Source organism: Microtus pennsylvanicus, chromosome X, assembly GCF_037038515.1.
Source record: "Microtus pennsylvanicus isolate mMicPen1 chromosome X, mMicPen1.hap1, whole genome shotgun sequence".
NCBI lineage: Eukaryota > Metazoa > Chordata > Mammalia > Rodentia > Cricetidae > Microtus > Microtus pennsylvanicus.
This window is the reverse complement of record NC_134601.1, coordinates 87,617,972-87,632,673: the sequence shown is the minus strand read 5'-3', so window position 1 is coordinate 87,632,673 and position 14,702 is coordinate 87,617,972. Positions and strand designations below refer to the sequence as shown.

Here is a 14,702-nt window from a genome sequence, read left to right as displayed (position 1 = left end):
AGGATCCAGTTCTTTTTATATGACCTTAGAATTTGGTATAATATTTGCCTCACTGTGTTGTAATAGAACTCGACAGTGTTTACTATCCCTTCAGCTAGGCAGTGATTTACTCGTGAAAACCGTTGCCATTGTGGGTGTAATAGCTTTGAGTTAACTAGTAGTATATTCAGTTGGATGACAAAATGTTGAGGTAGCTCCTGGGCAAGGTCTTTGAATCACTGTATTTCAATGTTACTCTGTCAGTTGACAGAACACTACCCCTTTGGCCAGAGGTTTATAGGAAACATAGCTCTGGGCTGTTGAAAAGCCATCTGGATTCAAAGACAGTGTGTCTGGCTACATCTGCTGATGATAGTGTCTATAGGGGGTTACAAAGCAATATGATTTTATAAAGATGAAAATGAGATTTTTAAGCTGACATTTGTCAATGTGAGTAGGGGCCAATGATTGAAGCAGTTCCAAAAAGTGGAATCAATTGAAGATACTGGGCTAGTGCTGCCTTAGAGTTAAGGATGAAGCATACCTGGGGATTGTAGAATTGTCTACGATATTTAACCTTTCACCTAAGAGGCTATAAAACCATTTCTTTACATGTGATGAGTGTCTCATTTGGTTTAAAGGTGACAAGCCAATCCAAGTCTCCTTTTGAAAGCCATTCTTGTTATTCTGCCAACTATGTACTGTGTTTTTCCAACACATCCTTCAAATATTTACTGAGTAAATACAGCCAATTTATATCACACTAGGCTAGAAGCGGTAAGAATATCTGTGTTTGTTTGGTTAATGTCTATATTCTTACTGCCTAGAAAAGAACTTGGTACATGACAGACCTCAATGAATATTTCTTGTTCCCCAGGGGGCTTTACTTCGATAGCACAGATAAACAGAAAACAAAGTTTGTGTTGATAAGTGCTGTGAGGAAACCTACAGCAATGAGACAGGGAGACTGGTAATAATAGGGTATACTATAAGGTGATGAAGGGCGGGCTCTGTGATAAGGGAGCAGTTGAGAAGGACCTGAGGGAAATGAAGGTAAGCCAAGTAGATTTCTGAGGGGAAAAAGCAGCCAGAATCAAAACAAAACAAACCTCCCCTGAAAGAGAGAATGCATGGTGTGTTTCAGGAAGATCAGCAGGACTGGGAGGAGAGTAAGAGAAAAAAAAGGCAATGAGGGCAGGCAGTAAAAGTCACTCTACAGCCTTGAGAGCCTGGGGAGCCAGGGTCTTTACTGGCTTCTTGGTCCTAGTTTCTTATTCCTCAAGCAGTGGGGGGATATTGAATGAGTCTGAAGAGGAATGACAAGAATTGACTTGCATTTTAACAGAATCCTTCTGACTTCTCTATTGAAAATGATTTAGAAAGAGTAGGAAAAGGGAGACCCAAAGGGGACAATATCCAGGCAAGAGATGATAGTGGCTTAGAACAGCGTGGAAGCAGTATAGTTGGTAGGAAATGGTATGATTCTAGAAGGATTTTGAAGAAATGGCTAATCAGATTTTGAGATTTATCAAAGAATATGAAAGACGGAGAAGAGCTGAGAATGACCTCGAGAGTTTGGGATATAAAGAACAAAATGAGTAGAATTTGCTATTTCTGAGGTGGAGAAGAAAGGGGAGGAGATATATAGAGGTGTGGGGAGTGAGTTCAGGATTTAGAAGTTAGACTAGCGGGAGAAGAGGGGATGGGTAGAAGAGGGAGGGTACCAGTGATGAATGCAGCCAAAGTACATGGCATACTTAAAGAAATTGTCTTTCTGAAACTAGTCACAATGTACAATGAATATATATTAGTATTTTTAATTAAAAAGACCAAAACATAAAAGAATTTATTTAGGCCTGTTAAATTTAGGTTGCCTGTTTAGCCTGCCAAACAGATGTAATTCAACATCACTATCTCAAGATAATAAGCTGACTCTGTTTTATACAAATAAAGAAAAAAAAGTGAGTCTATCAGCAATTAATATTAAATCCATAGTTATTTGATATGTTACAGTACAAATTAAGATACATATCTCGTTTCCCTCACAAGTGTCAAAGAAAAGTGATTTGCCTTAAGTAGTTAAGAAATTATTTCAGAAGGAAAACATTTTTCAAAGATTCAAAACAGGAAGAAGGGCCAGCAGGATGGCTCCACAGTTAACGGTGCTTACTACAAGTCTGACAGTCTGAGTTCACCCCAGGGGTCCACATGACGGAAGGAAAGAACCCACTTCTGCACGTTGTTCTCTGACCTCCACTTTTTTCTCAGCAGGTGCATGTGTTATACACACACGCATACACACAGACACTAAAAACAGAAACCTTTCAAACATAGCAGGAAACAACAGTTCGAAATTTGTTTTAGTTTTGTAACCTATAGTCCTCAGACTGCTTCAATCCCCTGCTATTTTACAGTTATTCAGTAAGTTTTCTATACGCAGTTGAAAAGAATGAAAACATGAACAAGGCCTCAGGGAAGCTTACAGAGAAATTTTGGTAAAGGAGCTGATAGATTTATAGGCAATAGATAAGGGTGAGCACATATAGGGTGATGTGGCGGGTTCCTAGATTTTTATATAAGATTGACAGCATTTCTCCCCAAAAGAGAGAATATTAGCTGAGGAAATATTTCCATAATGCTGACCTGTAGGCAAGTCCGTGAGGTCTTAATGATTAAGGATTGATGTGGGAGGGCCTAGCTCACTGAGGACTGGTGAGCAAGCAAGTTGAACAAGCCATGAAGAGCAAGCCACTAAGTAGCATTCTTTCATGCCCTCTGCTGCAGTCCCTACTTCCAGGATCCTGACCTGACTACCTGTCCTGGCTGTCCCACAGTCATGGAGTGTGACCTGAGAGGTGGAAGAAGAAATAAATCCTTTTCTCCCCAAGTTGCTTTTCGTCATGATGTTTTATTATACCAATAGAATCCAGAACTAAGACACTTACTTTCCTGGTCCATTGGTCTCTTAAACTAGGTGATTAGAAGCGTAATATAGGCACTGTCTATCTTGCATTCAAGAGACAAGTAGAGCCATAAAGATGACTCAAAGAGTAAAGGCACTTGCTGCCAAGCCTGAAGACCTGAGTTTAATGTTCTGTGCCTACATTTGACAGGAGGAGAGAACTGACTCCTAAAATTTATTCTCTTCCCTTCATACGTGTTCATGCGCACACACACGGGCGTGTGTGCATGCACACACACACACACACACAGACACATATATATATATACATATTTTTTATATATGGAGAGAGAATGGGGACTGGAGAACTGGCTCAGCACTAAAGAGCATTTGCTGCTCTTACAAAAGACCTAGGTTTAATTCCCACACTGGGCAGCTCACAATCACGTGCAACTCCTATTGCAGCTGATCTGACACCCTCTTCTGTCCTCTGAGGGTACATCCATGTGTGCATTGTACTACATTACACTCAGGTACCCACACATACATGTAAAATTAATTAATTAACATAATAAACATAAACTTCTCTTTTAAAAATACATCTGTCTCCAGAATGTATTTCTAACCCACAATTTAAAAATGTTTGGATTCATCTGTTTCTCAATTCTGAGTACTCCAAGTGAAGGCATTGATTCGTAAATAGCAATCACAAACACAAGGTTATTTTCTCTCCAATATAAATCTTGTGATGTTATAGCAAATCTTGAAAATGAATTTCTTTTTGTTTTATATTTAAAATTTTATTAGCATAGATGCTTTTCCTGCAAGTATGTCTGTCTATGCACCATGTGTGTGCAGTTCCCATGGAGATCAGAATTGGTGTCAAGTCCCCTGAAACTGGCAATACAGAATGTTATTAGATGTCATGTGGTTGCTGGGAATTGAACCCCGGTTCTCTGCATGAGCAGCCAGCTTCAGTTCTACATATCTATATTAAATTCATTTCTCTTGAGTTGGTCAGAATTTTTCTGAATAGTTTTTGAGTATCTGTGATTTCGGGGTCCTTGTTGTTCTATAAGAAAAGCATGATAATTTCCTTGTATATTCTGAGGCACAATACATACAGAAATCTGTGTCAATATTTCCTGATTAAGCCCATTCTCTGAAGTCATAATTGCTCTGAGTGACTTGCTTAGCCATCTCTTTCAGGGAACTACATGAACTATAGAATGTATTCAGAGGCCCGTGAGGTCTTAAAATCTGATAATGTATACCAAGGATTATCAAGGAGTTTCCATAGTTTACAAATACTATTTTTTAAACATTTTGTTCTCTTCCTATAGGATCAACCTCAGGAATCAATGAAAAAAAATCAATTATTCTCTCTCCACACCCTTCTTTCCCTAGTATTCCTGTCTTCCTAAGTGAAGGAGAAGTGCAGGATAGTATGATAGGAAAGGAACTTGAACAAGTTGCAGTCTGTAGATTCTAATCCTGATATCTCCACTATATTATCTGCCTGTGATCTTGGAGATGTCACATTTCTCTGAGCTTCCATTTTCTTGTCTATAAAATTGCGACAATGAACCTGGCTTAAGTCATGCAGTTACTGTATTGATCCAAAGTGTCGATCGATTAAAAAAAATAACCTTTGGAAAATACTAAATACTGGTACTATGTTCTCTCAAGCATTGTTATTACTCTAGTAGACAACAATTGTAATTCTGCAGTGATGCTGTATTTCAGCAAAATGCTCTTTCTTCTCATTGGTGTTATTCCTTAAAATAGCTTAAAGGAGCCATGGGCTGGAAGATTTTAGGCCTCAGATTCTGGCCTACCTCGTCACAACAAATGGTTGATCACAACTGCACATTTTTCCATGTCACTTCCTCACTCTACCTGTCCATCTGTGTCCATCTGTCTACCTATAATGTGTTTGTTTGTGTGCGTGTGTGTCCATCCGTCCGTCCATCCCTCTCAGAAATTTTTCTTACTTGATATTTACTTTTGGGCTGATCAAAGAAGTTAGTATTTTTTCCTACTATTATAGATGAGTAATCAGAATAAATAAATTAAGATCGAAATGTATCCTTTGCCTTTTATTTCTTAAAAATAACAATGTAATGGTGTATGGCTACCATTAAATTGATACAGCTGGATGTAGATGGAATGTCAGGCTGCGTTCCCACCCAGCTCCCGCACGGCTAGCTTTATACCCAAAATAACAACACACAAATTGTATTCTTTTAAACACTGCTTGGCCCATTAGCTCTAGCCTCTTACTGGCTAACTCTCGTATCTTGATTTACCCATTTCTTATTTTTATTGTTTTTTTAATTTATTTATTTATTAAGGATTTCTGCCTCCTCCCCGCAACCACCTCCCATTTCCCTCCCCCTCCCCCGATCAAGTCACCCATTTCTAATGAGTGTAGCACCATGAGGTGGTGTCTTACCGGGAATATTCTTAACCTGTATCCATCTCAGACAGAAGAGCTATGGCGTCTGCCTGACTTGGCTTCTTTCTTCCAGCATTCTGATCTGTTTACTCCGCCTACCTAATTTTTTATCCTATTAAAGGGCCAAGGCAGTTTCTTTATTAATCAATGAAATCAACATAAAACAGAAGACTTTCCCACATCATTTCCCCTTTTTCTGTTTAAACAAAAAAGAAAGGCTTTAACTTTAACATAGTAAAATTACATATAACAAAACAGTTATTAAGCAAGAATTACAGTTACAATATTTATATCTATTTTATCTTTTATCATAACTAAGTAAAACTATAACTATCCATTCTTCAATTCCATCAAAGACTCCAGAAGGATATAATATTACCTAAGTAAACAAGAAATAAGCAACTTCCAAACTCTAGAAATGACAGAGACATCTCGCTGTCTAGACAGTCACCCAAAGTTCCTTTGTACCGTTGGGGCATCCATCTTTGGTCTTCAGGCCCATAGTTTCCAGCAGACATTTCCATGAAGCAGGAAATTTCAAAGACAGTTCAGTCACTATCTGCTGTGTCCTGCAGAATGTCTCACAGACTCTTTCATGAGTCAGGAACCCCGAAAGACCATCTCCCCTTTAGGTAAGTTCAGCAGTCCTCTCTCTGCAGGTTCTCTGTGTCCAGTTTATGCAACAGTCCAGGCAAGAGCAGTTTCTTGCCCAAATGGCTATGAAACTCCATAAGGAGCCTCTTCAATGCCCATCGTCCTCTTTTTTTTTTTTTTTTCTTTTATTTATTTATTTATTAAAGATTTCTGTCTCTTCCCCGCCACCGCCTCCCATTTCCCTCCCCCTCCCCCAATCAAGTCCCCCTCCCTCGTCAGCCCAAAGAGCAATGAGGGTTCCCTGCCCTGTGGGAAGTCCAAAGACCACCCACGTCCATCCAGGTCTAGTAAGGTGAGCATCCAAACTGCCTAGGCTCCCACAAAGCCAGTACATGCAGTAGGATCAAAAACCCATTGCCATTGTTCTTGACTTCTCAATAGTCCTCATTGTCCGCTATGTTCAGCGAGTCCGGTTTTATCCCAGACTTTTTCAGACCCAGGCCAGCTGGCCTTGGTGAATTCCCGATAGAACATCCCCATTGTCTCAGTGTTTAGGTGCACCCCTCGCGGTCCTGAGCTCCTTGCTCGTCCTCTCTCTCCTTCTGTTCCTGATTTGGACCGTGAGATTTCTGTCCGGTGCTCCTATGTGGGTCTCTGTCTCTGTCTCCTTTCATTGCCTGATGAAGGTTAATATTCAGGAGGATGCCTATATGTTTTTCTTTGGGTTCTCCTTATTTAGCTTCTCTAGGATCACTAATTATAGGCTCAATATCCTTTATTTATGGCTAGAAACCAAATATGAGTGAGTAACATCCCATGTTCCTTTTTGGGTCTTGCTTACCTCACTCAGGATAGTGTTTTCTATTTCCATCCATTTGCATGCAAAATTCAAGAAGTCCTTGTTTCTTTACTGCTGAATAGTACTCTAATATGTATATATTCCATACTTTCTTCATCCATTCTTCCATTGAAGGGCATCTCTGTTGTTTCCAGGTTCTGGCTATTACAAACAATGCTGCTATGAACATAGTTGAGCATATACTTTTTTTGTATGATAGGGCATCTCTTGGGTATATTCCCAAGAGTGGTATTGCTGGGTCCAGGGGTAGGTTGATCCCGAATTTCCTGAGAAACAGCCACACTGATTTCCAAAGTGGTTGCACAAGTTTGCATTCCCACCAGCAATGGATGAGTGTACCTCTTTCTTCACGTCCTCTTGAAGTAGATTGGTGCTGCCAGGAGCAGACGTGAAAAGCCCTAAATTATTAAAACATTAAATGCCATATTCTGTAGTCTTTGAAAGATATGAAGAATGCCTATCTAACGGATATATATCTCTATATATCCAGAAAATCCAACTAACATGACTACAAGCTTGACTATTATTGATGATTATCCATTAACAACCTACATTTTCTAATTATACAGTACATTTTAAAATGAACTACACAATCACAATACCTTAATCAATATCAGAGATACATATACATATAACAAAATTCACCTTAAATTTAAATTACCAAAGCACAATCCATATCAATATAGATTATTTATAGCTGGACATGAAAAGTTATGGCATCAGAGAAAACAGATGTTTTGTCTATACAATTGTTAGCTAGCATTAAAAATTGCCCTTATTCTGGAAATGCTATTTTATTTATTGCTTTTCAATGTTCCATCACTGGTCTACTGTTAAATGAGAGAGACTCAAATCATTTTGATAACTGATATAGTTTTGGAAGCTTATTTACAGAATGAAATTTAAGCCTTTGAAAGCTTGCCGTGTGGACTTGAAGAGGATTGTTGATTTCAGCTGTAGACTCCCCAAGGTTGCCTGCTGTTTGTGGCTGCCAACAGCTTAAGGGCCCACATCAGAACACTCTAGAAAGTGGCTTTATATCAAATAAGACATTAAGCAAGGCAAAATATCTTAACTTGCTCTTACTCCAAGATAGCCTTTAAAGCTATTTTCTTTGATAGAACTAGCCCCACAGTAAATTATCTCAATAGGGCATCACCATTAACACTTGGTTAACAAGAATTTTTGAATAACAACTAATTTTTAGAATATCAAGAAGACATCATTATTCTAGGCTCTGTAGTTGGCATAGTTACCACACTCTAATTCTTGTTATATATAGACTAAGTTGAGCTGAATATACGAGGTTAAAGTTTAAGTTGTTTGTCTCAGAAGACACATATTTTTGCTTTCTGTTGTTTGCAGTTCCTAAATTTTATATTACTACATAAAATCATGTACACACATATGATATGGAAGTAAAAGTAAATGTCTAGGAGGCCAAAGAGCACTGACAGGAGTGGAGAGAAGTAAGAGAAAGGAGAATAGGAGGGCATGGTGGGCAGAATATACCCAACATACAGTATATATTTGTATGAAAACCTAAAAAGTAAATTCAAATTTTTATAGAAGTTGAAGTTTCTTAAAAATATTCATTGGATTATTTTTTTGACAGTGCAATGTGGAGAATTAAACCTAGGGTCTTGCACATGCTAGACTAACAGTCCATCACTGAGCTACAGCCAGATCTCCTGTTCATAGGGTTTTTATAATTATAAAAACAGTACACATTCATTGTTTTTTTTCTTTTTTTATATTTTTTTAATTTATTTATTTATTAAGGATTTCTGCCTCCTCCCCGCCACCGCCTTCAAACTCTATTACAGAGCTCACCTTACACATTCATTGTAAAAAAAAAAATTACATGTAACCAAGAGCCAGGCATGTTAGTACATGCCTGCTGTGCCAGCTGTTTTGGAGGCTATCATTCATATTCAGGAGTTTGGAATGGGTTGGAACAACACAGCCATATCTGTCTCAGATCAATAAATAAACATTAATTAATGATTTTAGCAGTACAGAATTAGGTAAAGTCAGCTGAATATGCCATCCCAACTAGAAAAATACTATAAAGGTAGTTTGCCTGAAGAGACAATGAGCCTGGATGTCCTGAGATTTTCTAAAGGTTTATCCAATCTTTTTTCAGTAGAGCTGTTTGTTCATCAGTATTAGGGAGATTTGTGATCTCTAAGCCAAGAGACTTGGATTCTAATCACAATGTCATTAATAGTTTACCAATAACTCCTATTTCACATCTTCCACCTTAATTTATTCTGATGGGTTAGAACTATTAGTTGTAGCTGAAGTTCTGAGATAGATGTCAGAGATCCAAAACCATGTAAGGAATTTTTTTCAAGTATTTGCAACTCTATAAATTCTAATAATTGTATACCATGCTGAGAAAACTCTAGTGGAATAGTAATTTACAGATGAGAATTTATCATACTCCTCAAAAATACAGGGATAATAAAAGGATGCAGAATTACTACAATAGAAAGTCTTATTATTTCTTTCCAGTTCTGATGCAATTTCTAACTATTCCTGATTTCTATAATATTGTAATAATATCTAGGCTAGCTTTAACTAATTAGATGGTGTCTGAATGATTAAAGACTCGAGATTTTTATTTGCCTGGTCAATGAGTCTTTAGCATCCATGAAGAGGCTCAGTAAGGAATAAAAGCATGCAAATGGATTTAAGAAGTGAAGGATAAGAATGTTAATCTGTCAGCTAAGTGGTGAAGTGTTTCTGTATGGCTCCTCAAAATATCGTAAACAGATGTAGATGTGTAGGCAGAAGGCATCTGTTGGCTCACCCTGCCTTATTTAGATTCTAGTTCTTAACCTTCTAAGCCTCTTTGGCCTGAAAAGTTAAGGAACTTCTATACGTTGTTGTTGTTGTTGTTGTTGCTGCTGCTGCTGCTGCTGCTGCTGCTGCTGCTGCTGCTGCTGCTGTTTTAATTAATTTAGTGCATGTTTACTATTAAGTACAGTGTTTATTGCTCATTGCTCCAGATACTAGGAACATAATGGTGAATAAGATTAGCCCTTAGATACCCTTTACCAAATTGACAGTAGATGATTATAATGGAGTGTACTAAGTGGTACAATGAGGTAAACATGGAGCATTATTAAACACACTGATACCTGATCTAAACTTAAGTCAAAGAAGGTCCCCTAATGAGGGTAACTGAACTACAACCCAAAAAAGGCCAGAAGTAGCCAAATGAAGACTTGGGATAAATTTAAAAAGTTTTGCGTAAAAAGTCAACTTGACTCGTGAGACAACATAGAGGACCCTAAGAGAGACACGTGTATCTAAATAGGAAGAAAAAAAAGACAAGATCTCCTGAGTAAATTGGGAGTGTGGGGGTCACAGGAGAGGGTAGAAGGGAAGAGGGGAGGGAGAAAGGGGAGTGGAGAAAAATGTATAGCGCAATAAAAATAATAAAAAAGAGAAAAAGAAACTGAAAGAATGATGTTGGAGGTATGTTTCCCTCCAATTCTACCTTCTCTGGGACTTTTTCATGAAGGCATGTTGAATTTTGTCAAAGGCTTTTTCTGCACTGTTGAGATGATCAGGTAGTTTTCTCTTTAAGTCCATTTATATGATTTACTAATTCACTGACTTCTATATTGAACACCTGAATCTTTTGGATAAAGCCAACTTGATCATGGCAGATGATCTTTTAAATATATGCTTATATTCAGCTTGCAGGTATTTTATTGAGGATTTTTAGACCTATGTTCATCAGAGGTATTAGCCTGTAGTTTTCATTCTTTGTTGCATCTTTCCCTGGTTTGGATATTGAAAAAACTCTGTGGGAGTTTGTTCCTAGAAGTAACCAATTCTCTCTGTCTCAGCATCCATTCACCTTCTGTAGCTCTTCACATAGGTGTGGAACCACAAGAAATTTCCCCTGCTGGCAATTGCATGCCAGTATACTTGTCTTGTTCAGACAACTATATTGTTGAGGGTTCATAAGTGCATTTCCTATGTCATATCCAGGGGCTGTGGTCTACTAACAGGTGCCCTGGGCCTCTGTCTCTTACTATCTTTCCACCAATATCTTCCATGATTTTCCCTGATCCTTAGGTTTAGGGGTTGCATTACAGATCTAACAGTTGGGCATCCCACAATCACTTATTCTCTGCATTTTGACAAGTTTTGTATCTCTGTAAGAGTCTCCATCTGTTATGGAGATTAAAATTAAACTTCTTTGATGAGAGATTAAAGGTGCACTTAACTGTGGTTTTAAGGATAGGCCTTTAGAAAACAGTAAGAAATTGTTTTGGTTTAGTAAACAGGTAGTAAGTATATTCTCTGGGTCTATGATCTTTCTAGCCATTGGTAGTTAACTAACTTTACAGTACCAGGTATGAATTCCCTCCTGTTGAACAGGCCTTAAGTCCAATTATACAGATGTTGGTTACCCCTGAGGTAAAAGTGCCACTACTTCACCACTGTGGATATCTTGTAAGTTCAATCATTGTTGTGGTTCATAAGCTTTACAAATCAGTATGATTATTGTTTGCTTTTTTCCATTTGTAACATAGCACCTAGTGATACTATGAAAGCCACTTCTCAGGGAAGAGGCTTCCAGGTCCACCTTGGTCTCTCCAAGTCCCATGTCCAAAGTTGTGTGTTGTCTTTAGTAATTGGGCCTTGCCTTCAAATTATGAGAGGCAACCAAAGGCAATGGCAGTAGCCTATGTTTTGGGGGTCTTCTTAGACTAGACATATGCACATAGAAGCAAAGCTAAATGCACTCAGTAGGTTATATATACATGTTTGCATATATACATATGCATATATATGTAATGATAATAAATAAGAGATCATGAATTTGAGGAGGAGGAACTAAGGGGAGATGGAAGAGCTGAAGTGATGTACATGCAATGCTCATGTGTAAAATTTTCAAAAACAAATGAACCCAATTCCTTTAAAAGGGAATAAGAAGCTTCAGGCAACTTTGAGGACCAGGGCTGCCCCAGTGTCTTTCACCATCCTGAGCACCATGGTCTAGGCTGATGGCCGTTGCTCATGTTACCACAGGGGTCATACGAACAATGAGTCTTAAGATCTGAGGGCTGTACTGAGCCAGCCCTGTCCCTCACCGTTCTCCAGATAAATGACCCTGCCCCTTGCCGGACACTATAGCAGAAGAGCTAGTACTGTCCCCCCAGTGTGAGAGCTGACCCCACCACTCTGGAGAGATAGTCCCATCCTGCACCAAAAGTGTGGGAGAGGTGACTCCAATGGCATGGGCCTTGGAGAGCTGGCTCTGCTCCTCACCTGAGGGGTGGTCCCAATGGCCTAGACCAACCAGCTCAACTCTCACCCAGACCCACATCCTGGGCCTTGGGTCAGCCCACCCTAACCACTGCCCCATCTTTGACCTACTGGAGTACATGAAGGGACTGGTCCTGCCAAATGATAAGCACAGGATCTTCATGATCTCAGGCAGCAAAAGGATATCTGAGAGTTTTGATGAAGGCCCGGCCCAGTGATGACAGTGCGCCAGAGACCAGAGGTCTTGAGGCAGACCAAAAACTCATTGCAATGAACATTTTGTTTGTTGGGCTGGTTGGACAAAAGGGGTGTGACTCAGATGGCAAAAAGGGTGTGGCTCCAGATGCTATTAGGATAAATGAAGAGGTGTTGAAAAGATGGAGGAGCATGGTGGATTTTTTGGTTGTTTTGCTGTTAATTAATTTGGGGGCCATACTGCAGGGGTGAGGAGCAGATATGGAGGGACTGGAAGGTGAGTGGGATTGGCGTGCATGATATAAATTTCCAAAGAATCAATAAATATTATTTTTAAAAAAGGGATAAGAAGGCGTTTGTATGAGTAGATTATAGAGATCTAAAGGGGAAGAGATGATAAATGAGCTGTCTAGTGTGAATAGATCATTCAGGACTTTGGAATCCATTTTATGGAGCGTAGAAACTTCTAAAGGCAATGGAGAAACACAAGATCAATGCCAAGAATAGATTATATGGCTTGTGTCTTTAAATACTAAATGCACATAATCTGATCCAGCAGGTCCACTTCTATTTCTAGATATACTCACACATGGAAAATCATTTCTCAACAAATATGTTCTTTGCTGTACTATTTGTAATATTATAGGACAGAAAATCACTTAAATGTCCATTATTTAGAAACTGGTTAAATTGTGAAAATCTGCAACATAAAAGTGGTTGTTTCTGGGAAAGAAGATCAAGTTTTTGCAGCAGGTGTGGGAGGAAACTGACTTAATGTCCATATTCTTTTTGATTTTTTTAACTTGCATTTCCAAAAATTTTAAATAAAAAATAAAATTTAATTTTGAAAATAAATAAAACATGCTTGATGACGGTGGTGCAGCCTTTAATCCCAGCAGTTAGGAAGCAGAAGCAGGTGAATCTCTGAATTCGAGGCCAGCCTGGTCTACAGAGTGAGTTCCAGGACAGTCAGGGCTAATCAGAGAAACCCTCTATCAAAAAAAATCAAATATAAATAGATAAACAAACAAACAAACAGGAAAGGCATGCCACTTTTCTACCCAGAGCTAAACATATTACAACATCTCATAATATAATAATATAGTAATTAAGAGATCAAATACATGCTTTGGTAGAATAAATATAAATTGTTGCAGCCACTCTGTATATTAATCAAATTAAACATCATAATATATTTGGCATAGAGCTCATGGTTTGGAAAATCTTGCAAAAATGAGAATACTAGTATACAGATCTTGAATACAAGGATGTCTCAACAGCAAAAGGAAGAACGACTTTAACATCTGCAGTAATGGTTAAATTATGATATAGCCATACTATTGACTGCCATATAGCTATTTAAATGAATGAGTTAGAGTTCTGTATGTGGGTCTGAAGGATTGACAGTGTTCTTTCTAATACTAGGCTTTTTAAAAAAGCAAATTCGAGAGTGATGTATATAATATGTTTCCATTTTTAGAAAAAAAAGGGAGGATATTTTAATCCATCGAAACGTTAGCATTAAAACAGTTGTAGAAAGCAGCAGCATCAAACAGAAAATACTGGTAATCTCAAGTTGAATAGACTATAACGTGATTACTTATGTAGTTCTCTATTATTTCAATTACAATAAGTATATATACTACTATACTATATAAAAACTTAATTAAAAGTGGATAAAATAGGAAGAAAATGGACTGAAATGGGCATAAAGAAACAGAGAAAGCACTCAGAAAGAATTGAGGGCGACTAAATTAGAGGGACAGCAATGGAGACTAGCAGGCAGATTAGTTAGTAAATGGAAAAATTAGAGATTGGTTGTATGATTGAAAGAAGACACAGATGTCAAGGAAGCCACCCAGGTTTCTAGTAAGGTTCTGTAGTAGTCACTGAGATCGAGGGAGAAGATGTGCGGTTTTACACAGGTTGAACTACAGATACCTCTGGGAAATTCAAGAGAAAACCTATAATCAGTCTGAGATATGCGTCTGAAGCAAAGGAAAGATATGAAGGCTGGAACTACAGATACAGAGATCATTAGTGTTAGGACTCTCAGTTCCAAGTGATAGACTGTTGGTCTAAACTGGTTTATAATTTTGTAAAGAGAAAGAAGAGGATTTATTGACTCATTTAACTAAAAAAACCTCAGTGAAGCTGGAATCGAACGTTGCTTAACCTTGGGGCTTAAGTGATGTATGTCATCAGGACTTTTTCATCTATGCTTTCTTTTATACTGGCGTCCTTCTTCGGGCATGTTCTATCTATGAAATGGCAAAAATAGCTGTTTGCAGCTCTGAGCTTATCTTAGCAGTTTAGTAAACTCACTAGAAAGAGTGTGCTTCATCCATCTGACTGAATTCAGTAAAAAAAAAAAAAAGATGTTGTTGACAACATTGGTGACAGTAGTTTTAATGGATACGTTG

The 14,702-nt window shown here is 38.2% G+C and overlaps 1 protein-coding gene across 5 annotated transcripts in view; it reads left to right on the top strand.

The window, feature by feature from the left end:
- Eda (ectodysplasin A) overlaps nucleotides 1-14,702 on the top strand; it is a 380,441-nt gene that overhangs the window by 293,205 nt on the left and 72,534 nt on the right. The window lies entirely within an intron of this gene.